The sequence below is a fragment of the Lagopus muta genome, chromosome 7 (genome assembly GCF_023343835.1).
Source record: "Lagopus muta isolate bLagMut1 chromosome 7, bLagMut1 primary, whole genome shotgun sequence".
In the NCBI taxonomy this organism is placed as follows: Eukaryota; Metazoa; Chordata; class Aves; order Galliformes; family Phasianidae; genus Lagopus; species Lagopus muta.
Window position 1 is genome coordinate 4,935,822 of NC_064439.1, and position 26,465 is coordinate 4,962,286.

Below are 26,465 nucleotides of genomic sequence, written 5' to 3' on the forward strand. Positions count from 1 at the left end.
TAGCCTGCAAACTAACCTCCACCGTCGTGCTAACTTAGGTTATCAACTAGCCTCCGCCGGCGCAATACCTTGGCCTGCCCACTAATCTCCAACGCCGCGCTAACTTAGCTTATCAACTAGCCTTCGCCGGCGCACTAGCTTGGATTGCCTACTAACCTCCACCGGCGTGCTAACTTACGTTATCAACTAGCCTCCGCCGGAACACTAAATTGGCCTGCACACTAACCTCCACGAGCATGCTAACTTACCTTACCATCCAGCCTCTGCTGGCGGACTAACTTGGCCTGCACACTAACCTCCACCGGCGTGCTAACTTAGCTTATCAACTAGCGCCTGCCGGTGCACTAACTTCGCCTTCCTACTAACCTCCGCCGGCGCACTAACTTGGTCTGCCCACTAACCTCCACTTGGCGCACTAACTTACCTTATCAACTAGCCTCTGCCGGCGCACTAAATTGGCCTTCCCACTAACCTCCGCCGGTGCGCTAACTTAGATGATCAACAAGCCTCTGCTGACGCAATAACTTGGCCTGCACACTAACCTCATCCGGCGCGCTAACTTAGCTTATCACCTAGCCTCCGCCAGCGCACTAACTTGGCCGGCACACTAACCTCCTCCAGCGCACTAACTTTACTTATCAACTAGCCTCCGCCGGCGCAATAACAAGGCCTGCCCAAAAACCTCCATCGGTGCGCTAACTTAGCTTATCAACTAGCCCCTGCCGGCGCACTAACTTCGCCTGCCCACTAACCTCCACTGGCGTGCTAACTTAGCTTATCAACTAGCCCCTGCCGGCGCACTAACTTGGCCTGCCCACTCACCTCCAGCAGCACTCTAACTTAGCTCATCAACTAGCCTCTGCCGGCGCACTAACTAGGCCTGCCCACTAACCTACGCCGGCGCGCTAACTTGGCTTATCAACTAGCCTCCGCCGGCGCACTAACTAGGCCTGCCCTCTAACCTCCACCGGCATGCAAACTTACCTTATCAACTAGCCCCTGCCGGCGCACTAGCTACGCCTAACCACTAACCTCCGCAGGCGCACTAACTTCGCCTGCCCACAAACCTCCACTGGCGCACTAACTTAGCTTATCAACTAGTCTCCGCTGGTGCGCTAACTTGGCCTGCCCCGTAACCTCCACCAGCGTGCTAACTTACCTTATCAACTAACCTCCACCGGCGCGCTAACTTACCTTATCATCCAGCCTTGGCTGGTGCCCTAACTTGGCCTGCCAACTAACCTCCACTGGCGCGCAAATTTACCTTATCAACTAGCCTCCGCCGGCGCACTAACTTGGCCTGCCCCCTATCCTCCATTGGCGCGCTAAGTTGGCCTGCACCCTAACCTCCACCAGCGCGCTAACTTAGCTTATCAACTAGCCTCCGCCGGCGCACTAACTACATCTGCCCACTAACCTCCACCGGCGCGCTTGCTTAGCTTATCAACTAGCCTCCGCAGGCGCACTAACTTGGCATGCCCACTAACCTCCACCGGCGCGCTAACTTAGCTTACCGACTAGCCTCCGCCGGCGCACTAACTTGGCCTGCAAACTAACCACCTCCAGCGCGCCAACTTAGCTTATCAACTAGCCTGTGCCAGCGCAATAACTAGATCTGCCCACTAACCTCCACCGGCATGTTAACTTAGCTGATCAACTAGCCTCTGCTGGCGCACTAACTTGGCCTGCCAACTAACCTCCACCAGCGCGCAAACTTAGCTTATCAACTAGCCTGAGCCGGAGGCCTAACTTAGCTTATCAACTTGCCTCCACCGGCGTACAAACTAGATCTTCCCACTAACCTCCACTGGCGCGCTAACTTAGCTTATCAACTAGCCTCCGCAGGCGTGCTAACTTGTCCTGCCCACTAACCTCAACCGGCGCGCTAACGTAGCTTATCAACTAGCCTCCGCCGGCGCACTAACTTGGCCTGCACATTAACCTCCTCCAGCGCGCTAACTTAGCTTATCAACTACCCTCTGCCGGCACACTAACTAGATCTGCCCACTAACCTCCACCGGCGCGCTAACTTACCTTATAAACTAGCCTCCGCTGGTGCCCTAACTCTGCCTGCCCACTAACCTCTGCTGGCGCGCTAACTTGGCCTGCACACTAACCTCCACCGGCGCGCTAAATTAGCTTATCATCCAGCCTCCGCTGGAGCGCTAACTAGGCCTGCTCTCTAACTTCCACCGGCTTGCTAACTTACATTATCAACTAGCCTCCGCCAGCGCACTAACTTGGCATGCCCTCTAACCTGCGCCAGCGCACTAATTAGGCCTGCCCACTAACCTTTTCTGGTGCACTAACTTCGCCTGTCCACTATCCTCCACCGGCGCGCTAACTTAGCTTATCAACTACCCTCCGCCGGCACACTAGCTTGGCCTGGCAACTAACCTCCATCGGCGCACTAACTTGGCCTGCACACTAACCTCCACCAGCGCACTAACTTACCTTATCATCTAGCCTCCGCTGGTGCCCTAACTTTTCTTGCCCACTAACCTCCACTGCCGCGCTAACTTACCTTATCAACTAGCCTCCGCCGGCGCAATAGCTTGGCCTGCACCCTATCCTCCGCTGGCGCGCTAAGTTGGCCTGCACACTAACCTCCACCGGCGCGCTAACTTAGCTTATCAACTAGCCTCTGCTGGCGTGCTATCTTGGCCCCCCCACTGACCTCCACCGGTGAGCTAACTTACCTAATCAACTAGCCTCTGCTGGCGCACTAACTTCGCCTGCCCACTAACCTCCACTGTCGCACTAACTTACATTATCAACTAACCTCCGCCGGTGCGCTAACTTGGCCTGCCCACTAACCTCCACCGGCGAGCTAACTTAGCTTATCAACTAGCCTACGCTGGCACACTAACTTGGCCTGCAAACTAACCTCCACCGGCGCGCTAACTTGGCCTGCACACTAACCTACACCGGTGTGCTAACTTACATTATCAACTAGCCTCCGCCAGCGCACTAACTTGGCCTGCCCACTAACCTCCGCTGGCGCGCTAACTTACCTTATCAACTAGCCTCCGCCAGCGCGCTAACTTGGCCTGCACACTAACCGCCACTGGCGCGCTAACTTAGCTTATCATCTAGCCTCCACTGGAGCACTAACTAGGCCTGCTCTCTAACCTCCACTGGCGTGCTAACTTACATTACCAACTAGCCTCCGCCGGCGCACTAACTTGGCATGCCCTCTAACCTGTGCCACCGCAGTAATTAGGCCTGCCCACTAACCTTTTCTGGCGCGCTAACTTCGCCTGTCCACTATCCTCCACCGGCGCGCTAACTTAGCTTATCAACTACCCTCCGCCGGCGCACTAACTTGGCCTGGCAACCAACCTCCATTGGCGCACTAACTTGGCCTGCACACTAACCTCCACCAGCGCACTAACTTACCTTATCATCTAGCCTCCGCTGGTGCCCTAACTTTTCCTGCCCACTAACCTCCACTGCCGCGCTAACTTACCTTATCAACTAACCTCCGCCGGCGCACTAACTTGGCCTGCCCCCGATCTTCCGCTGGCGCGCTAAGTTGGCCTGCACACTAACCTCCACCGGCGAGCAAACTTGGCCTGCACACTAACCTCCACCGGCGTGCTAACTTACCTTATGAACTACCCTCCACCGGTGCACTAACTCGGCCTGCCCACTAACCTCCACTGGCGCGCTAACTTACCTTATCAACTAGCCTCCGCCGGCGCACTAACTTGGCCTGCCCACTAACCTCCGCTGGCGCGCTAACTTGGCTTGCACACTAACCTCCACCGGCGTGCTAACTTAGCTTATCATCCAGCCTCCGCTGGATCGCTAACTAGGCCTGCTCTCTAACCTCCACCGGCTTGCTAACTTACATTATCAACTAGCCTCCGCCGGCGCACTAACTTGGCATGCCCTCTAACCTGCGCCACCGCAGTAATTAGGCCTGCCCACTAACCTTTTCCGGCGCACTACCTTGGCCTGCACACTAACCTCCACTGGCGCGCTAACTTCGCCTGCCCACTAACCTCCACTGGCGCGCTAACTTACCTTATAAACTAGCCTCCGCCAGCGCACTAACTTGGCCTGCCCACTAACCTCCACTGGCGCGCTAACTTACCTTATCAACTAGCCTCCGCCGGCGCACTAACTTGGCCTGCCCCCTAACCTCCACCGGCGCGCTAACTTACCTTATGAACTAGCCTCCACTGGTGCACTAACTTGGCCTGCCCACTAACCTCCACCAGCGCGCTAACTTACCTTATCAACTAGCCTCCGCTTGAGCGCTAACTAGGCCTGCTCTCTAACCTCCACCGGCGTGCTAACTTACCTTATCAACTAACCTCCGCCGGCGCACTAACTTGGCCTGCCCACTAACCTCCACCGGCGCGCTAACTTAGCTTATCAACTAGCCTCCGCCAGCGCACTAACTTGGCCTGCACACTAACCTCCTCCAGCGCGCTAACTTAGCTTATCAACTAGCCTCTGCCGGCGCACTAACTAGATCTGCCCACTAAACTCCAACGGCATGCTAACTTAGCTTATCAACTAGCCTCCGCCGGCGCAATAACTTGGCCTGCCAAGTAGCCTCCGCCGGCACACTAACTTGGCCTGCCCACTAACCTCCACCGGCGAGCTAACTTGGCCTGCACACTAACCTCCACCGGCGTGCTAACTTACCTTATGAACTGCCCTCCACCGGTGCACTAACTCGGCCTGCCCACTAACCTCCACTGGCGCGCTAACTTACCTTATCAACTAGCCTCCGCCGGCGCACTAACTTGGCCTGCCCACTAACCTCCGCTGGCGCGCTAACTTGGCTTGCACACTAACCTCCACCGGCGTGCTAACTTAGCTTATCATCCAGCCTCCGCTGGATCGCTAACTAGGCCTGCTCTCTAACCTCCACCGGCTTGCTAACTTACATTATCAACTAGCCTCCGCCGGCGCACTAACTTGTAATGCCCTCTAACCTGCGCCACCGCAGTAATTAGGCCTGCCCACTAACCTTTTCTGGCGCACTAACTTTGCCTGTCCACTATCCTCCACCGGCGCGCTAACGTAGCTTATCAACTACTCTCCGCCGGCGCACTAACTTGGCATGCCCTCTAACCTGTGCCGGCACACTAATTAGGCCTCCCAATAACCTTTTCCGACGCACTAACTTCGCCTGTACACTATCCTCCACCGGCGCGCTAACTTACCTTATGAACTAGCCTCCACTGGTGCACTAACTTGGCCTGCCCACTAACCTCCACTGGCGCGCTAACTTAGCTTATCAACTAGCCTCCGCCAGCGCACTAACTTGGCCTGCACACTAACCTCCTCCAGCGCGCTAACTTAGCTTATCAACTAGCCTCTGCCGGCGCACTAACTAGATCTGCCCACTAAACTCCAACGGCATGCTAACTTAGCTTATCAACTAGCCTCCGCCGGCGCAATAACTTGGCCTGCCAAGTAGCCTCCGCCGGCGCACTAACTTGGCCTGCCCACTAACCTCCACCGGCGAGCTAACTTGGCCTGCACACTAACCTCCACCGGCGTGCTAACTTACCTTATGAACTGCCCTCCACCGGTGCACTAACTCGGCCTGCCCACTAACCTCCACTGGCGCGCTAACTTACATTATCAACTAGCCTCCGCCGGCGCACTAACTTGGCCTGCCCACTAACCTCCGCTGGCGCGCTAACTTGGCTTGCACACTAACCTCCACCGGCGTGCTAACTTAGCTTATCATCCAGCCTCCGCTGGATCGCTAACTAGGCCTGCTCTCTAACCTCCACCGGCTTGCTAACTTACAATATCAACTAGCCTCCGCCGGCGCACTAACTTGTAATGCCCTCTAACCTGCGCCACCGCAGTAATTAGGCCTGCCCACTAACCTTTTCTGGCGCACTAACTTCGCCTGTCCACTATCCTCCACCGGCGCGCTAACGTAGCTTATCAACTACTCTCCGCCGGCGCACTAACTTGGCATGCCCTCTAACCTGTGCCGGCACACTAATTAGGCCTGCATACTAACCTTTTCCGACGCACTAACTTCGCCTGTACACTATCCTCCACCGGCGCGCTAACTTACCTTATGAACTAGCCTCCACTGGTGCACTAACTTGGCCTGCCCACTAACCTCCACTGGCGCGCTAACTTACCTTATCAACTAGCCTCCGCCAGCGCACTAACTTGGCCTGCCCACTAACCTCCGCTGGCGCGCTAACTTGGCCTGCACACTAACCTCCACAGGCGCGCTAACTTAGCTTATCATCTAGCCTCCACTGGAGCACTAACTAGGCCTGCTCTCTAACCTCCACTGGCGTGCTAACTTACATTATCAACTAGCCTCCACCGGCGCACTAACTTGGCATGCCCTCTAACCTGCGCCGGCGCACTAATTAGGCCAGCCCACTAACCTTTTCTGGCGCACTAACTTCGCCTGTCCACTATTTTCCACCGGCGCGCTAACTTAGCTTATCAACTACCCTCCGCCGGCGCACTAACTTGGCCTGGCAACCAACCTCCATCGGCGCACTAACTTGGCCTGCACACTAACCTCCACCAGCGCACTAACTTACCTTATCATCTAGCCTCCGCTGGTGCCCTAACTTTTCCTGCCCACTAACCTCCACTGCCGCGCTAACTTACCTTATCAACTAACCTCCGCCGGCGCACTAACTTGGCCTGCCCCCGATCTTCCGCTGGCGCGCTAAGTTGGCCTGCACACTAACCTCCACCGGCGCGCTAACTTAGCTTATCAACTAGCCTCTGCTGGCGTGCTATCTTGGCCTCCCCACTGACCTCCACCGGTGAGCTAACTGACCTAATCAACTAGCCTCTGCTGGCGCACTAACTTCGCCTGTCCACTATCCTCCACCGGCGTGCTAACTTAGCTTATTAACAAGCCCCTGCCGGCGCACTAACTTCGCCTGCCCACTAACCTCCGCCTGCGCACTAGCTTGGTCTGCCCACTAACCTCCACTGTCGCACTAACTTACATTATCAACTAGTCTCCGCCGGTGCGCTAACTTGGCCTGCCCACTAACCTCCACCGGCGAGCTAACTTAGCTTATCAACTAGCCTCCGCTGGCACACTAACTTGGCCTGCCAACTAACCTCCACCGGCGCGCTAACTTGGCCTGCACACTAACCTCCACTGGCGCGCTAACTTAGCTTATCATCTAGCCTCCACTGGATCGCTAACTAGGCCTGCTCTCTAACCTCCACCGGCTTGCTAACTTACATTATCAACTAGCCTCCGCCGGCGCACTAACTTGTAATGCCCTCTAACCTGCGCCACCGCAGTAATTAGGCCTGCCCACTAACCTTTTCTGGCGCACTAACTTTGCCTGTCCACTATCCTCCACCGGCGCGCTAACGTAGCTTATCAACTACTCTCCGCCGGCGCACTAACTTGGCATGCCCTCTAACCTGTGCCGGCACACTAATTAGGCCTCCCAATAACCTTTTCCGACGCACTAACTTCGCCTGTACACTATCCTCCACCGGCGCGCTAACTTACCTTATGAACTAGCCTCCACTGGTGCACTAACTTGGCCTGCCCACTAACCTCCACTGGCGCGCTAACTTAGCTTATCAACTAGCCTCCGCCAGCGCACTAACTTGGCCTGCACACTAACCTCCTCCAGCGCGCTAACTTAGCTTATCAACTAGCCTCTGCCGGCGCACTAACTAGATCTGCCCACTAAACTCCAACGGCATGCTAACTTAGCTTATCAACTAGCCTCCGCCGGCGCAATAACTTGGCCTGCCAAGTAGCCTCCGCCGGCGCACTAACTTGGCCTGCCCACTAACCTCCACCGGCGAGCTAACTTGGCCTGCACACTAACCTCCACCGGCGTGCTAACTTACCTTATGAACTGCCCTCCACCGGTGCACTAACTCGGCCTGCCCACTAACCTCCACTGGCGCGCTAACTTACATTATCAACTAGCCTCCGCCGGCGCACTAACTTGGCCTGCCCACTAACCTCCGCTGGCGCGCTAACTTGGCTTGCACACTAACCTCCACCGGCGTGCTAACTTAGCTTATCATCCAGCCTCCGCTGGATCGCTAACTAGGCCTGCTCTCTAACCTCCACCGGCTTGCTAACTTACAATATCAACTAGCCTCCGCCGGCGCACTAACTTGTAATGCCCTCTAACCTGCGCCACCGCAGTAATTAGGCCTGCCCACTAACCTTTTCTGGCGCACTAACTTCGCCTGTCCACTATCCTCCACCGGCGCGCTAACGTAGCTTATCAACTACTCTCCGCCGGCGCACTAACTTGGCATGCCCTCTAACCTGTGCCGGCACACTAATTAGGCCTGCATACTAACCTTTTCCGACGCACTAACTTCGCCTGTACACTATCCTCCACCGGCGCGCTAACTTACCTTATGAACTAGCCTCCACTGGTGCACTAACTTGGCCTGCCCACTAACCTCCACTGGCGCGCTAACTTACCTTATCAACTAGCCTCCGCCAGCGCACTAACTTGGCCTGCCCACTAACCTCCGCTGGCGCGCTAACTTGGCCTGCACACTAACCTCCACAGGCGCGCTAACTTAGCTTATCATCTAGCCTCCACTGGAGCACTAACTAGGCCTGCTCTCTAACCTCCACTGGCGTGCTAACTTACATTATCAACTAGCCTCCACCGGCGCACTAACTTGGCATGCCCTCTAACCTGCGCCGGCGCACTAATTAGGCCAGCCCACTAACCTTTTCTGGCGCACTAACTTCGCCTGTCCACTATCCTCCACCGGCGCGCTAACTTAGCTTATCAACTACCCTCCGCCGGCGCACTAACTTGGCCTGGCAACCAACCTCCATCGGCGCACTAACTTGGCCTGCACACTAACCTCCACCAGCGCACTAACTTACCTTATCATCTAGCCTCCGCTGGTGCCCTAACTTTTCCTGCCCACTAACCTCCACTGCCGCGCTAACTTACCTTATCAACTAACCTCCGCCGGCGCACTAACTTGGCCTGCCCCCGATCTTCCGCTGGCGCGCTAAGTTGGCCTGCACACTAACCTCCACCGGCGCGCTAACTTAGCTTATCAACTAGCCTCTGCTGGCGTGCTATCTTGGCCTCCCCACTGACCTCCACCGGTGAGCTAACTGACCTAATCAACTAGCCTCTGCTGGCGCACTAACTTCGCCTGTCCACTATCCTCCACCGGCGTGCTAACTTAGCTTATTAACAAGCCCCTGCCGGCGCACTAACTTCGCCTGCCCACTAACCTCCGCCTGCGCACTAGCTTGGTCTGCCCACTAACCTCCACTGTCGCACTAACTTACATTATCAACTAGTCTCCGCCGGTGCGCTAACTTGGCCTGCCCACTAACCTCCACCGGCGAGCTAACTTAGCTTATCAACTAGCCTCCGCTGGCACACTAACTTGGCCTGCCAACTAACCTCCACCGGCGCGCTAACTTGGCCTGCACACTAACCTCCACTGGCGCGCTAACTTAGCTTATCATCTAGCCTCCACTGGAGCACTAACTAGGCCTGCTCTCTAACCTCCACTGGTGTGCTAACTTACATTATCAACTAGCCTCCGCCAGCGCACTAACTTGGCATGCCCTCTAACCTGCGCCGGCGCACTAATTAGGCCTGCCCACTAACCTTTTCTGGCGCACTAACTTCGCCTGTCCACTATCCTCCACCGGCGCGCTAACGTAGCTTATCAACTACCCTCCGCCGGCGCACTAACTTGGCCTGCCAACTAACCACCACCGGCGCACTAACTTGGCATGCCCACTAACCTCCACCGGTGAGCTAACTTACCTTACCAACTATCCTCCGCCGGCGCACTAACTTTGCCTGCCCACTAACCTCCGACAGCGCGCTAACTTAGCTTATCAACGAGCTTCTGCAGGCGCACTAACTTGGCCTGCACAATAACCTCCTCCGGCGAGCTAACTTAGCTGATCAACTAGTCTCCGCCGGCGCATTAACCTTGCCTGCCCACTAACCTCTACCGGCGTGCTAACTTGGCCTGCCAACTAACCTCCACTGGCACGCTAACTTACCTTATCATCTAACCTCCGCTGGTGCACTAACTTGGCATGCCCACTAACCTCCACTGGCGCGCTAACTTACCTTATCAACTAGCCTCCGCCGGCGCACTAACTTGGCCTGCCCCCTAACCTCCGCTGGCGTGCTAACTTGGCCTGCACACTAACCTCCACCGGCGCGCTAACTTAGCTTATCATCCAGCCCCCGCTGGAGCGCTAACTAGGCCTGCTCTCTAACCTCCACCGGCGTGCTAACTTACATTATCAACTAGCCTCCACCGGCGCACTAACTTGGCATGCCCTCTAACCTGTGCCACCGCAGTAATTAGGCCTGCCCACTAACCTTTTCCGGCGCACTAACTTGGCCTGCACAATAACCTCCTCCGGCGCGCTAACGTAGCTTATCAACTACCCTCCGCCGGTGCACTAACTTGTAATGCCCTCTAACCTGTGCCAGCACACTAATTAGGCCTGCCCACTAACCTTGTCCGACGCACTAACTTCGCCTGTACACTATCCTCCACCGGCGCGCTAACTTACCTTATGAACTAGCCTCCACTGGTGCACTAACTTGGCCTGCCCACTAACCTCCACTGGCGCGCTAACTTACCTTATCAACTAGCCTCCGCCGGCGCACTAACTTGGCCTGCCCACTAACCTCCACCGGCGCGCTAACTTAGCTTATCAACTAGCCTCTGCCGGCGCACTAACTAGATCTGCCCACTAAACTCCAACGGCATGCTAACTTAGCTTATCAACTAGCCTCCGCCGGCGCAATAACTTGGCCTGCCAAGTAGCCTCCGCCGGCGCACTAACTTGGCCTGCCCACTAACCTCCACCGGCGAGCAAACTTGGCCTGCACACTAACCTCCACCGGCGTGCTAACTTACCTTATGAACTACCCTCCACCGGTGCACTAACTCGGCCTGCCCACTAACCTCCACTGGCGCGCTAACTTACCTTATCAACTAGCCTCCGCCGGCGCACTAACTTGGCCTGCCCACTAACCTCCGCTGGCGCGCTAACTTGGCTTGCACACTAACCTCCACCGGCGTGCTAACTTAGCTTATCATCCAGCCTCCGCTGGATCGCTAACTAGGCCTGCTCTCTAACCTCCACCGGCTTGCTAACTTACATTATCAACTAGCCTCCGCCGGCGCACTAACTTGGCATGCCCTCTAACCTGTGCCACCGCAGTAATTAGGCCTGCCCACTAACCTTTTCCGGCGCACTAACTTGGCCTGCACAATAACCTCCTCCGGCGCGCTAACGTAGCTTATCAACTACCCTCCGCCGGTGCACTAACTTGTAATGCCCTCTAACCTGTGCCAGCACACTAATTAGGCCTGCCCACTAACCTTGTCCGACGCACTAACTTCGCCTGTACACTATCCTCCACCGGCGCGCTAACTTACCTTATGAACTAGCCTCCACTGGTGCACTAACTTGGCCTGCCCACTAACCTCCACTGGCGCGCTAACTTACCTTATCAACTAGCCTCCGCCAGCGCACTAACTTGGCCTGCCCACTAACCTCCGCTGGCGCGCTAACTTGGCCTGCACACTAACCTCCACAGGCGCGCTAACTTAGCTTATCATCTAGCCTCCACTGGAGCACTAACTAGGCCTGCTCTCTAACCTCCACTGGCGTGCTAACTTACATTATCAACTAGCCTCCACCGGCGCACTAACTTGGCATGCCCTCTAACCTGCGCCGGCGCACTAATTAGGCCAGCCCACTAACCTTTTCTGGCGCACGAACTTCGCCTGTCCACTATCCTCCACCGGCGCGCTAACTTAGCTTATCAACTACCCTCCGCCGGCGCACTAACTTGGCCTGCACACTAACCTCCACCAGCGCACTAACTTACCTTATCATCTAGCCTCCGCTGGTGCCCTAACTTTTCCTGCCCACTAACCTCCACTGCCGCGCTAACTTACCTTATCAACTAGCCTCCGCCGGCGCACTAACTTGGCCTGCCCCCGATCTTCCGCTGGCGCGCTAAGTTGGCCTGCACACTAACCTCCACCGGCGCGCTAACTTAGCTTATCAACTAGCCTCTGCTGGCGTGCTATCTTGGCCTCCCCACTGACCTCCACCGGTGAGCTAACTGACCTAATCAACTAGCCTCTGCTGGCGCACTAACTTCGCCTGTCCACTATCCTCCACCGGCGTGCTAACTTAGCTTATTAACAAGCCCCTGCCGGCGCACTAACTTCGCCTGCCCACTAACCTCCGCCAGCGCACTAGCTTGGCCTGCCCACTAACCTCCACTGTCGCACTAACTTACATTATCAACTAGTCTCCGCCGGTGCGCTAACTTGGCCTGCCCACTAACCTCCACCGGCGAGCTAACTTAGCTTATCAACTAGCCTCCGCTGGCACACTAACTTGGCCTGCCAACAAACCTCCACCGGCGCGCTAACTTGGCCTGCACACTAACCAACACGGGTGTGCTAACTTACATTATCAACTAGCCTCCACTGGTGCACTAACTTGGCCTGCCCACTAACCTCCACTGGCGCGCTAACTTACCTTATAAACTAGCCTCCGCCAGCGCACTAACTTGGCCTGCCCACTAACCTCCGCTGGCGCGCTAACTTGGCCTGCACACTAACCTCCACTGGCGCGCTAACTTAGCTTATCATCTAGCCTCCACTGGAGCACTAACTAGGCCTGCTCTCTAACCTCCACTGGTGTGCTAACTTACATTATCAACTAGCCTCCGCCAGCGCACTAACTTGGCCTGCCAACTAACCTCCACCGGCGCACTAACTTGGCATGCCCACTAACCTCCACCGGTGAGCTAACTGACCTTATCAACTACCCTCCGCCGGCGCACTAACTTGGCCTGCCCACTAACCTCCACCGGCGAGCTAACTTAGCTTATCATCTAGCCTCCACCGGCGCACTAACTTGGCCTGCCAACTAACCTCCACCGGCGCGCTAACTTAGCTTATCATCCAGCCTCCGCTTGAGCGCTAACAGGGCCTGCTCTCTAACCTCCACCAGCGTGCTAACTTACCTTATCAACTAGCCTCTGCCGGCGCACTAACTTGGCCTGCCCACTAACCTCCACCGGCGCGATAACTTAGCTTATCAACTAGCCTCCGCCAGCGCACTAACTTGGCCTGCCCACTAACCTCCACTGGCGCGCTAACTTACCTTATCAACTAGCCTCCGCAAGCGCACTAACTTGGCCTGCCCACTAACCTCCGCTGGCGCGCTAACTTGGCCTGCACACTAACCTCCACTGGCGCGCTAACTTAGCTTATCATCTAGCCTCCACTGGAGCGCTAACTAGGCCTGCTCTCTAACCTCCACCGGCGTGCTAACTTACCTTATCAACTAGCCTCCGCCAGCGCACTAACTTGGCATGCCCTCTAACCTGCGCCGGCGCACTAATTAGGCCTGCCCACTAACCTTTTCTGGCGCACTAACTTCGCCTGTCCACTATCCTCCACCGGCGCGCTAACTTAGCTTATCATCTAGCCTCCGCTGGAGCGCTAACTAGGCCTGCTCTCTAACCTCCACCGGCGTGCTAACTTACATTATCAACTAGCCTCCGCCGGCGCACTAACTTGGCCTGCACACTAACCTCCTCCAGCTCGCTAACTTAGCTTATCAACTGGCCTCTGCCGGCGCACCAACTAGATCTGCCCACTAACCTCCTCCGGCATGCTAACTTAGCTTTTCAACTAGCCTCCGCCGGCGCAATAACTTGGCCTGCCAAGTAGCCTGCGCCGGCGCACTAACTTGGCCTGCCCACTAACCTCCACCGGCGAGCTAACTTAGCTTATCAGCTAGCCTCTGCCGGCGCACTAACTAGGCCTGCCCACTAACCTCCGCCGGCGCGATAATTTAGCTTATCAACTACCCTCCGCCGGCGCACTAACCTGGCCTGTCAACTAACCTCCATATGCGCACTAACTTGGCCTGCACACTAACCTCCACCGGCGCGCTAACTTACCTTATCAACTAGCCTCCGCTGGTGCCCTAACTTTGCCTGCCCACTAACCTCCACTGGCGCTCAAACTTACCTTGTCAACTAGCCTCCACCGGCGCACTAACTTGGCATGCCCCCTAGCCTCTGCTGGCGCGCTAAGTTGGCCTGCACACTAACCTCCACTGGCGCGCTAACTTACATTATCAACTAGCCTCCGCCGGCGCACTAACTTGGCATGCCCTCTAACCTGCGCCGGCACACTAATTAGGCCTGCCCACTAACCTTTTCCGACGCACTAACTTCGCCTGTACACTATCCTCCACCGGCGCGCTAACTTAGCTTATCAACTAACCTCCGCCGGCGCACTAACTTGGCCTGCCAACTAACCTCCACCGGCGCACTAACTTGGCCTGCACACTAACCTCCACCAGCGCTCTAACTTACCTTATCATCTAGCCTCCGCTGCTGCCCTAACTTTGCCTGCCCACTAACCTCCACTGGCGCGCAAACTTACTTTGTCAACTAGCCTCTGCCGGCGCACTAACTTGGCCTGCCCCCTATACTCCGCTGGCACGCTAAGTTGGCCTGCACACTAACCTCCACCGGCGCGCTAACTTACCTTATCAACTAGCCTCTACTGGCGCACTAACTTGGCCTGCCCACTAACCTCCACCGCCGTGCTAACTTAGCTTATTAACTAGCCCCTGCCGGCGCACTAACTTCGCCTGCCCACTAACCTCTGCCGGCGCACTAACTTGGCATGCCCTCTAACCCGCGCCGGCACACTAATTAGGCCTGCCCACTAACCTTTTCCGACGCACTAACTTCGCCTGTACACTATCCTCCACCGGCACGCTAACTTAGCTTATCAACTAACCTCCGCCGGCGCACTAACTTGGCCTGCCAACTAACCTCCATCGGTGCACTAACTTGGCCTGCACACTAACCTCCACCAGCGCTCTAACGTACCTTATCATCTAGCCTCCGCTGCTGCCCTAACTTTGCCTGCCCACTAACCTCCACTGGCGCGCAAACTTACTTTGTCAACTAGCCTCCGCCGGCGCACTAACTTGGCCTGCCCCCTAGCCTCCGCTGGCGCGCTAAGTTGGCCAGCACACTAACCTCCACTGGCGCACTAACTTACATTATCAACTAGTCTCCACCGGTGCGCTAACTTGGCCTGCCCACTAACCTCCACCGGCGAGCTAACTTAGCTTATCAGCTAGCTTCCGCTGGCACACTAACTTGGCCTGCCAACTAACCTCCACCGGTGCGCTAACTTGGCCTGCACACTAACCTCCACCGGCGTGCTAACTTACCTTATGAACTAGCCTCCACTGGTGCACTAACTTGGCCTGCCCACTAACCTCCGCTGGCGCGCTAACTTGGCCTGCACACTAACCTCCACCGGCGCGCTAACTTAGCTTATCATCTAGCCTCCGCTGGAGCGCTAACTAGGCCTGCTCTCTAACCTCCACCGGCGCGCTAACTTAGCTTATCAACTAGCCTCCGCCAGCGCACTAACTTGGCATGCCCTCTAACCTGCGCCGGCGCACTAATTAGGCCTGCCCACTAACCTTTTCCGGCGCACTAACTTTTCCTTATCAACTAGCCTCCACCGGCGCGCTAACTTAGCTTATTAACTAGCCTCTGCTGGCGCGCTACCTTGGCCTCCTCACTGACCTGCACCGGTGAGCTAACTTACCTTATCAACTAGCCTCTGCTGGCGCACTAACTTGGCCTGCCCACTAACCTCCACCGGCGTGCTAACTTAGCTTATTAACTAGCCCCTGCCGGCGCACTAACTTGGCCTGCCCACTAACCTCCGCCAGCGCACTAGCTTGGTCTGCCCACTAACCTCCACTGGCGCACTAACTTAGCTTATCAACTAGTCTCCGCCGGTGCACTAACTTGGCCTGCCCACTAACCTCCACTGGCGCGCTAACTTACCTTATCAACTAGCCTCCGCCGGCGCACTAACGTGGTCTGCCCACTAACCTCCACCGGCACGCTAACTTAGCTTATCATCTAGCCTCCGCTGGAGCGCTAACTAGGCCTGCTCTCTAGCCTGCACCGGCGTGCTAACTTACATTATCAACTAGCCTCCACCGGCGCACTAACTTGGCCTGCCAACTAACCTCTACCGGCTCACTATCTTAGCTTATCATCCAGCCTCTGCTGGAGCGCTAACTAGGCCTGCTCTCTAACCTCCACCGGCGTGCTAACTTACCTTATAAACTAGCCTCCGCCAGCGCACTAACTTGGCCTGCCCACTAACCTCCACCTGCGCGCTAACTTACCTTATCAACTAGCCTCCGCCGGCGCACTAACTTGGCCTGCCCCCTAACCTCCACCGGCGCGCTAACTTACCTTATCAACTAGCCTCCGCTTGAGCGCTAACTAGGCCTGCTCTCTAACCTCCACCGGCGTGCTAACTTACCTTATCAACTAACCTCCGCCGGCGCACTAACTTGGCCTGCCCACTAACCTCCACCGGCGCGCTAACTTAGCTTATCAACTAGCCTCCGCCAGCGCACTAACTTGGCCTGCACACTAACCTCCTCCAGCGCGCTAACTTAGCTTATCAACTAGCCTCTGCCAGCGCACTAACTAGATCTGCCCACTAAACTCCAACGGCATGCTAACTTAGCTTATCAACTAGCCTCCGCCGGCGCAATAACTTGGCCTGCCAAGTAGCCTCCGCCGGCACACTAACTTGGCCTGCCCACTAACCTCCACCGGCGAGCTAACTTGGCCTGCACACTAACCTCCACCGGCGTGCTAACTTACCTTATGAACTGCCCTCCACCGGTGCACTAACTCGGCCTGCCCACTAACCTCCACTGGCGCGCTAACTTACCTTATCAACTAGCCTCCGCCGGCGCACTAACTTGGCCTGCCCACTAACCTCCGCTGGCGCGCTAACTTGGCTTGCACACTAACCTCCACCGGCGTGCTAACTTAGCTTATCATCCAGCCTCCGCTGGATCGCTAACTAGGCCTGCTCTCTAACCTCCACCGGCTTGCTAACTTACATTATCAACTAGCCTCCGCCGGCGCACTAACTTGTAATGCCCTCTAACCTGCGCCACCGCAGTAATTAGGCCTGCCCACTAACCTTTTCTGGCGCACTAACTTCGCCTGTCCACTATCCTCCACCGGCGCGCTAACGTAGCTTATCAACTACTCTCCGCCGGCGCACTAACTTGGCATGCCCTCTAACCTGTGCCGGCACACTAATTAGGCCTCCCAATAACCTTTTCCGACGCACTAACTTCGCCTGTACACTATCCTCCACCGGCGCGCTAACTTACCTTATGAACTAGCCTCCACTGGTGCACTAACTTGGCCTGCCCACTAACCTCCACTGGCGCGCTAACTTAGCTTATCAACTAGCCTCCGCCAGCGCACTAACTTGGCCTGCACACTAACCTCCTCCAGCGCGCTAACTTAGCTTATCAACTAGCCTCTGCCGGCGCACTAACTAGATCTGCCCACTAAACTCCAACGGCATGCTAACTTAGCTTATCAACTAGCCTCCGCCGGCGCAATAACTTGGCCTGCCAAGTAGCCTCCGCCGGCGCACTAACTTGGCCTGCCCACTAACCTCCACCGGCGAGCTAACTTGGCCTGCACACTAACCTCCACCGGCGTGCTAACTTACCTTATGAACTGCCCTCCACCGGTGCACTAACTCGGCCTGCCCACTAACCTCCACTGGCGCGCTAACTTACATTATCAACTAGCCTCCGCCGGCGCACTAACTTGGCCTGCCCACTAACCTCCGCTGGCGCGCTAACTTGGCTTGCACACTAACCTCCACCGGCGTGCTAACTTAGCTTATCATCCAGCCTCCGCTGGATCGCTAACTAGGCCTGCTCTCTAACCTCCACCGGCTTGCTAACTTACAATATCAACTAGCCTCCGCCGGCGCACTAACTTGTAATGCCCTCTAACCTGCGCCACCGCAGTAATTAGGCCTGCCCACTAACCTTTTCTGGCGCACTAACTTCGCCTGTCCACTATCCTCCACCGGCGCGCTAACGTAGCTTATCAACTACTCTCCGCCGGCGCACTAACTTGGCATGCCCTCTAACCTGTGCCGGCACACTAATTAGGCCTGCCCACTAACCTTTTCCGACGCACTAACTTCGCCTGTACACTATCCTCCACCGGCGCGCTAACTTACCTTATGAACTAGCCTCCACTGGTGCACTAACTTGGCCTGCCCACTAACCTCCACTGGCGCGCTAACTTACCTTATCAACTAGCCTCCGCCAGCGCACTAACTTGGCCTGCCCACTAACCTCCGCTGGCGCGCTAACTTGGCCTGCACACTAACCTCCACAGGCGCGCTAACTTAGCTTATCATCTAGCCTCCACTGGAGCACTAACTAGGCCTGCTCTCTAACCTCCACTGGCGTGCTAACTTACATTATCAACTAGCCTCCACCGGCGCACTAACTTGGCATGCCCTCTAACCTGCGCCGGCGCACTAATTAGGCCAGCCCACTAACCTTTTCTGGCGCACTAACTTCGCCTGTCCACTATCCTCCACCGGCGCGCTAACTTAGCTTATCAACTACCCTCCGCCGGCGCACTAACTTGGCCTGGCAACCAACCTCCATCGGCGCACTAACTTGGCCTGCACACTAACCTCCACCAGCGCACTAACTTACCTTATCATCTAGCCTCCGCTGGTGCCCTAACTTTTCCTGCCCACTAACCTCCACTGCCGCGCTAACTTACCTTATCAACTAACCTCCGCCGGCGCACTAACTTGGCCTGCCCCCGATCTTCCGCTGGCGCGCTAAGTTGGCCTGCACACTAACCTCCACCGGCGCGCTAACTTAGCTTATCAACTAGCCTCTGCTGGCGTGCTATCTTGGCCTCCCCACTGACCTCCACCGGTGAGCTAACTGACCTAATCAACTAGCCTCTGCTGGCGCACTAACTTCGCCTGTCCACTATCCTCCACCGGCGTGCTAACTTAGCTTATTAACAAGCCCCTGCCGGCGCACTAACTTCGCCTGCCCACTAACCTCCGCCTGCGCACTAGCTTGGTCTGCCCACTAACCTCCACTGTCGCACTAACTTACATTATCAACTAGTCTCCGCCGGTGCGATAACTTGGCCTGCCCACTAACCTCCACCGGCGAGCTAACTTAGCTTATCAACTAGCCTCCGCTGGCACACTAACTTGGCCTGCCAACTAACCTCCACCGGCGCGCTAACTTGGCCTGCACACTAACCTCCACTGGCGCGCTAACTTAGCTTATCATCTAGCCTCCACTGGAGCACTAACTAGGCCTGCTCTCTAACCTCCACTGGTGTGCTAACTTACATTATCAACTAGCCTCCGCCAGCGCACTAACTTGGCATGCCCTCTAACCTGCGCCGGCGCACTAATTAGGCCTGCCCACTAACCTTTTCTGGCGCACTAACTTCGCCTGTCCACTATCCTCCACCGGCGCGCTAACGTAGCTTATCAACTACCCTCCGCCGTCGCACTAACTTGGCCTGCCAACTAACCACCACCGGCGCACTAACTTGGCATGCCCACTAACCTCCACCGGTGAGCTAACTTACCTTACCAACTATCCTCCGCCGGCGCACTAACTTTGCCTGCCCACTAACCTCCGACAGCGCGCTAACTTAGCTGACCAACGAGCTTCTGCAGGCGCACTAACTTGGCCTGCCCACTAACCTTCACCGGCGCGCTAACTTAGCTTATCAACGAGCTTCTGCAGGCGCACTAACTTGGCCTGCACAATAACCTCCTCCGGCGAGCTAACTTAGCTGATCAACTAGTCTCCGCCGGCGCATTAACCTTGCCTGCCCACTAACCTCTACCGGCGTGCTAACTTGGCCTGCCAACTAACCTCCACTGGCGCGCTAACTTACCTTATCATCTAACCTCCGCTGGTGCACTAACTTGGCATGCCCACTAACCTCCACTGGCGCGCTAACTTACCTTATCAACTAGCCTCCGCCGGCGCACTAACTTGGCCTGCCCCCTAACCTCCGCTGGCGTGCTAACTTGGCCTGCACACTAACCTCCACCGGCGCGCTAACTTAGCTTATCATCCAGCCCCCGCTGGAGCGCTAACTAGGCCTGCTCTCTAACCTCCACCGGCGTGCTAACTTACATTATCAACTAGCCTCCACCGGCGCACTAACTTGGCATGCCCTCTAACCTGTGCCACCGCAGTAATTAGGCCTGCCCACTAACCTTTTCCGGCGCACTAACTTGGCCTGCACAATAACCTCCTCCGGCGCGCTAACGTAGCTTATCAACTACCCTCCGCCGGTGCACTAACTTGTAATGCCCTCTAACCTGTGCCAGCACACTAATTAGGCCTGCCCACTAACCTTGTCCGACGCACTAACTTCGCCTGTACACTATCCTCCACCGGCGCGCTAACTTACCTTATGAACTAGCCTCCACTGGTGCACTAACTTGGCCTGCCCACTAACCTCCACTGGCGCGCTAACTTACCTTATCAACTAGCCTCCGCCGGCGCACTAACTTGGCCTGCCCACTAACCTCCACCGGCGCGCTAACTTAGCTTATCAACTAGCCTCTGCCGGCGCACTAACTAGATCTGCCCACTAAACTCCAACGGCATGCTAACTTAGCTTATCAACTAGCCTCCGCCGGCGCAATAACTTGGCCTGCCAAGTAGCCTCCGCCGGCGCACTAACTTGGCCTGCCCACTAACCTCCACCGGCGAGCAAACTTGGCCTGCACACTAACCTCCACCGGCGTGCTAACTTACCTTATGAACTACCCTCCACCGGTGCACTAACTCGGCCTGCCCACTAACCTCCACTGGCGCGCTAACTTACCTTATCAACTAGCCTCCGCCGGCGCACTAACTTGGCCTGCCCACTAACCTCCGCTGGCGCGCTAACTTGGCTTGCACACTAACCTCCACCGGCGTGCTAACTTAGCTTATCATCCAGCCTCCGCTGGATCGCTAACTAGGCCTGCTCTCTAACCTCCACCGGCTTGCTAACTTACATTATCAACTAGCCTCCGCCGGCGCACTAACTTGGCATGCCCTCTAACCTGTGCCACCGCAGTAATTAGGCCTGCCCACTAACCTTTTCCGGCGCACTAACTTGGCCTGCACAATAACCTCCTCCGGCGCGCTAACGTAGCTTATCAACTACCCTCCGCCGGTGCACTAACTTGTAATGCCCTCTAACCTGTGCCAGCACACTAATTAGGCCTGCCCACTAACCTTGTCCGACGCACTAACTTCGCCTGTACACTATCCTCCACCGGCGCGCTAACTTACCTTATGAACTAGCCTCCACTGGTGCACTAACTTGGCCTGCCCACTAACCTCCACTGGCGCGCTAACTTACCTTATCAACTAGCCTCCGCCAGCGCACTAACTTGGCCTGCCCACTAACCTCCGCTGGCGCGCTAACTTGGCCTGCACACTAACCTCCACAGGCGCGCTAACTTAGCTTATCATCTAGCCTCCACTGGAGCACTAACTAGGCCTGCTCTCTAACCTCCACTGGCGTGCTAACTTACATTATCAACTAGCCTCCACTGGCGCACTAACTTGGCATGCCCTCTAACCTGCGCCGGCGCACTAATTAGGCCAGCCCACTAACCTTTTCTGGCGCACGAACTTCGCCTGTCCACTATCCTCCACCGGCGCGCTAACTTAGCTTATCAACTACCCTCCGCCGGCGCACTAACTTGGCCTGCACACTAACCTCCACCAGCGCACTAACTTACCTTATCATCTAGCCTCCGCTGGTGCCCTAACTTTTCCTGCCCACTAACCTCCACTGCCGCGCTAACTTACCTTATCAACTAGCCTCCGCCGGCGCACTAACTTGGCCTGCCCCCGATCTTCCGCTGGCGCGCTAAGTTGGCCTGCACACTAACCTCCACCGGCGCGCTAACTTAGCTTATCAACTAGCCTCTGCTGGCGTGCTATCTTGGCCTCCCCACTGACCTCCACCGGTGAGCTAACTGACCTAATCAACTAGCCTCTGCTGGCGCACTAACTTCGCCTGTCCACTATCCTCCACCGGCGTGCTAACTTAGCTTATTAACAAGCCCCTGCCGGCGCACTAACTTCGCCTGCCCACTAACCTCCGCCAGCGCACTAGCTTGGCCTGCCCACTAACCTCCACTGTCGCACTAACTTACATTATCAACTAGTCTCCGCCAGTGCGCTAACTTGGCCTGCCCACTAACCTCCACCGGCGAGCTAACTTAGCTTATCAACTAGCCTCCGCTGGCACACTAACTTGGCCTGCCAACAAACCTCCACCGGCGCGCTAACTTGGCCTGCACACTAACCAACACGGGTGTGCTAACTTACATTATCAACTAGCCTCCACTGGTGCACTAACTTGGCCTGCCCACTAACCTCCACTGGCGCGCTAACTTACCTTATAAACTAGCCTCCGCCAGCGCACTAACTTGGCCTGCCCACTAACCTCCGCTGGCGCGCTAACTTGGCCTGCACACTAACCTCCACTGGCGCGCTAACTTAGCTTATCATCTAGCCTCCACTGGAGCACTAACTAGGCCTGCTCTCTAACCTCCACTGGTGTGCTAACTTACATTATCAACTAGCCTCCGCCAGCGCACTAACTTGGCCTGCCAACTAACCTCCACCGGCGCACTAACTTGGCATGCCCACTAACCTCCACCGGTGAGCTAACTGACCTTATCAACTACCCTCCGCCGGCGCACTAACTTGGCCTGCCCACTAACCTCCACCGGCGAGCTAACTTAGCTTATCATCTAGCCTCCACCGGCGCACTAACTTGGCCTGCCAACTAACCTCCACCGGCGCGCTAACTTAGCTTATCATCCAGCCTCCGCTTGAGCGCTAACAGGGCCTGCTCTCTAACCTCCACCAGCGTGCTAACTTACCTTATCAACTAGCCTCTGCCGGCGCACTAACTTGGCCTGCCCACTAACCTCCACCGGCGCGATAACTTAGCTTATCAACTAGCCTCCGCCAGCGCACTAACTTGGCCTGCCCACTAACCTCCACTGGCGCGCTAACTTACCTTATCAACTAGCCTCCGCAAGCGCACTAACTTGGCCTGCCCACTAACCTCCGCTGGCGCGCTAACTTGGCCTGCACACTAACCTCCACTGGCGCGCTAACTTAGCTTATCATCTAGCCTCCACTGGAGCGCTAACTAGGCCTGCTCTCTAACCTCCACCGGCGTGCTAACTTACCTTATCAACTAGCCTCCGCCAGCGCACTAACTTGGCATGCCCTCTAACCTGCGCCGGCGCACTAATTAGGCCTGCCCACTAACCTTTTCTGGCGCACTAACTTCGCCTGTCCACTATCCTCCACCGGCGCGCTAACTTAGCTTATCATCTAGCCTCCGCTGGAGCGCTAACTAGGCCTGCTCTCTAACCTCCACCGGCGTGCTAACTTACATTATCAACTAGCCTCCGCCGGCGCACTAACTTGGCCTGCACACTAACCTCCTCCAGCTCGCTAACTTAGCTTATCAACTGGCCTCTGCCGGCGCACCAACTAGATCTGCCCACTAACCTCCTCCGGCATGCTAACTTAGCTTTTCAACTAGCCTCCGCCGGCGCAATAACTTGGCCTGCCAAGTAGCCTGCGCCGGCGCACTAACTTGGCCTGCCCACTAACCTCCACCGGCGAGCTAACTTAGCTTATCAGCTAGCCTCTGCCGGCGCACTAACTAGGCCTGCCCACTAACCTCCGCCGGCGCGATAATTTAGCTTATCAACTACCCTCCGCCGGCGCACTAACCTGGCCTGTCAACTAACCTCCATATGCGCACTAACTTGGCCTGCACACTAACCTCCACCGGCGCGCTAACTTACCTTATCAACTAGCCTCCGCTGGTGCCCTAACTTTGCCTGCCCACTAACCTCCACTGGCGCTCAAACTTACCTTGTCAACTAGCCTCCACCGGCGCACTAACTTGGCATGCCCCCTAGCCTCTGCTGGCGCGCTAAGTTGGCCTGCACACTAACCTCCACTGGTGCGCTAACTTACATTATCAACTAGCCTCCGCCGGCGCACTAACTTGGCATGCCCTCTAACCTGCGCCGGCACACTAATTAGGCCTGCCCACTAACCTTTTCCGACGCACTAACTTCGCCTGTACACTATCCTCCACCGGCGCGCTAACTTAGCTTATCAACTAACCTCCGCCGGCGCACTAACTTGGCCTGCCAACTAACCTCCACCGGCGCACTAACTTGGCCTGCACACTAACCTCCACCAGCGCTCTAACTTACCTTATCATCTAGCCTCCGCTGCTGCCCTAACTTTGCCTGCCCACTAACCTCCACTGGCGCGCAAACTTACTTTGTCAACTAGCCTCTGCCGGCGCACTAACTTGGCCTGCCCCCTATACTCCGCTGGCACGCTAAGTTGGCCTGCACACTAACCTCCACCGGCGCGCTAACTTACCTTATCAACTAGCCTCTACTGGCGCACTAACTTGGCCTGCCCACTAACCTCCACCGCCGTGCTAACTTAGCTTATTAACTAGCCCCTGCCGGCGCACTAACTTCGCCTGCCCACTAACCTCTGCCGGCGCACTAACTTGGCATGCCCTCTAACCTGCGCCGGCACACTAATTAGGCCTGCCCACTAACCTTTTCCGACGCACTAACTTCGCCTGTACACTATCCTCCACCGGCACGCTAACTTAGCTTATCAACTAACCTCCGCCGGCGCACTAACTTGGCCTGCCAACTAACCTCCATCGGTGCACTAACTTGGCCTGCACACTAACCTCCACCAGCGCTCTAACGTACCTTATCATCTAGCCTCCGCTGCTGCCCTAACTTTGCCTGCCCACTAACCTCCACTGGCGCGCAAACTTACTTTGTCAACTAGCCTCCGCCGGCGCACTAACTTGGCCTGCCCCCTAGCCTCCGCTGGCGCGCTAAGTTGGCCAGCACACTAACCTCCACTGGCGCACTAACTTACATTATCAACTAGTCTCCACCGGTGCGCTAACTTGGCCTGCCCACTAACCTCCACCGGCGAGCTAACTTAGCTTATCAGCTAGCTTCCGCTGGCACACTAACTTGGCCTGCCAACTAACCTCCACCGGTGCGCTAACTTGGCCTGCACACTAACCTCCACCGGCGTGCTAACTTACCTTATGAACTAGCCTCCACTGGTGCACTAACTTGGCCTGCCCACTAACCTCCGCTGGCGCGCTAACTTGGCCTGCACACTAACCTCCACCGGCGCGCTAACTTAGCTTATCATCTAGCCTCCGCTGGAGCGCTAACTAGGCCTGCTCTCTAACCTCCACCGGCGCGCTAACTTAGCTTATCAACTAGCCTCCGCCAGCGCACTAACTTGGCATGCCCTCTAACCTGCGCCGGCGCACTAATTAGGCCTGCCCACTAACCTTTTCCGGCGCACTAACTTTTCCTTATCAACTAGCCTCCACCGGCGCGCTAACTTAGCTTATTAACTAGCCTCTGCTGGCGCGCTATCTTGGCCTCCTCACTGACCTGCACCGGTGAGCTAACTTACCTTATCAACTAGCCTCTGCTGGCGCACTAACTTGGCCTGCCCACTAACCTCCACCGGCGTGCTAACTTAGCTTATTAACTAGCCCCTGCCGGCGCACTAACTTGGCCTGCCCACTAACCTCCGCCAGCGCACTAGCTTGGTCTGCCCACTAACCTCCACTGGCGCACTAACTTAGCTTATCAACTAGTCTCCGCCGGTGCACTAACTTGGCCTGCCCACTAACCTCCACTGGCGCGCTAACTTACCTTATCAACTAGCCTCCGCCGGCGCACTAACGTGGTCTGCCCACTAACCTCCACCGGCACGCTAACTTAGCTTATCATCTAGCCTCCGCTGGAGCGCTAACTAGGCCTGCTCTCTAGCCTGCACCGGCGTGCTAACTTACATTATCAACTAGCCTCCACCGGCGCACTAACTTGGCCTGCCAACTAACCTCCACCGGCGCACTAACTTGGCCTGCACACTAACCTCCACCGGTGAGCTAACTTACCTTATCAACTATCCTCCGCCGGCGCACTAACTTTGCCTGCCCACTAACCTCCGCCGGCGCGCTAACTTAGCTGATCAAGTAGCCTCCGCTGGAGCGCTAACTAGGCCTGCTCTCTAACCTCCACCGGCGCGCTAACTTAGCTTATCAACTAGCCTCTGCCGGCGCACTAACTTGGCATGCCCTCTAACCTGCACCGGCGCACTAATTAGGCCTGCCCACTAACCTTTTCCGGCGCACTAACTTCGCCTGTCCACTATCCTCCACCGGCGCGCTAACTTAGCTTATCAACTAGCTTCCGCTGGCACACTAACTTGGCCTGCCCACTAACCTCCACTGGCGTGCTAACTTAGCTTATCAACTAGCCTCCGCCGGCGCACTAACTAGGCTTGCCCACTAACCTTCACCGGCTTGCTAACTGAGCTTATCAACTTGCCTCTGCCCAAGCACTTACTTGGCCTGCCTACTAATCTCCGCCGGCGCACTAACTTGGCC

General features: G+C 56.3%; 1 long non-coding RNA gene across 4 annotated transcripts; it reads right to left on the minus strand.

Moving 5' to 3' along the window:
• Positions 1-295: 295 nt before the first annotated feature.
• Positions 296-26,465, minus strand: LOC125696026 (uncharacterized). 4 transcript variants are annotated; one of them, XR_007378167.1, is made up of 6 exons: positions 25,532-26,465; positions 24,131-24,375; positions 20,666-23,885; positions 16,677-18,775; positions 6,492-10,830; positions 296-2,432 (listed from the first exon to the last, which is right to left on the minus strand). It is a non-coding gene; the product is annotated as an uncharacterized LOC125696026 (long non-coding RNA). The 4 variants fall into 4 exon arrangements; XR_007378168.1 differs by lacking the exons at positions 296-2,432; positions 16,677-18,775 and having other exon boundaries at positions 4,174-12,755; positions 22,416-23,885; XR_007378165.1 differs by lacking the exons at positions 296-2,432; positions 16,677-18,775 and having other exon boundaries at positions 4,174-12,615; positions 20,001-23,885.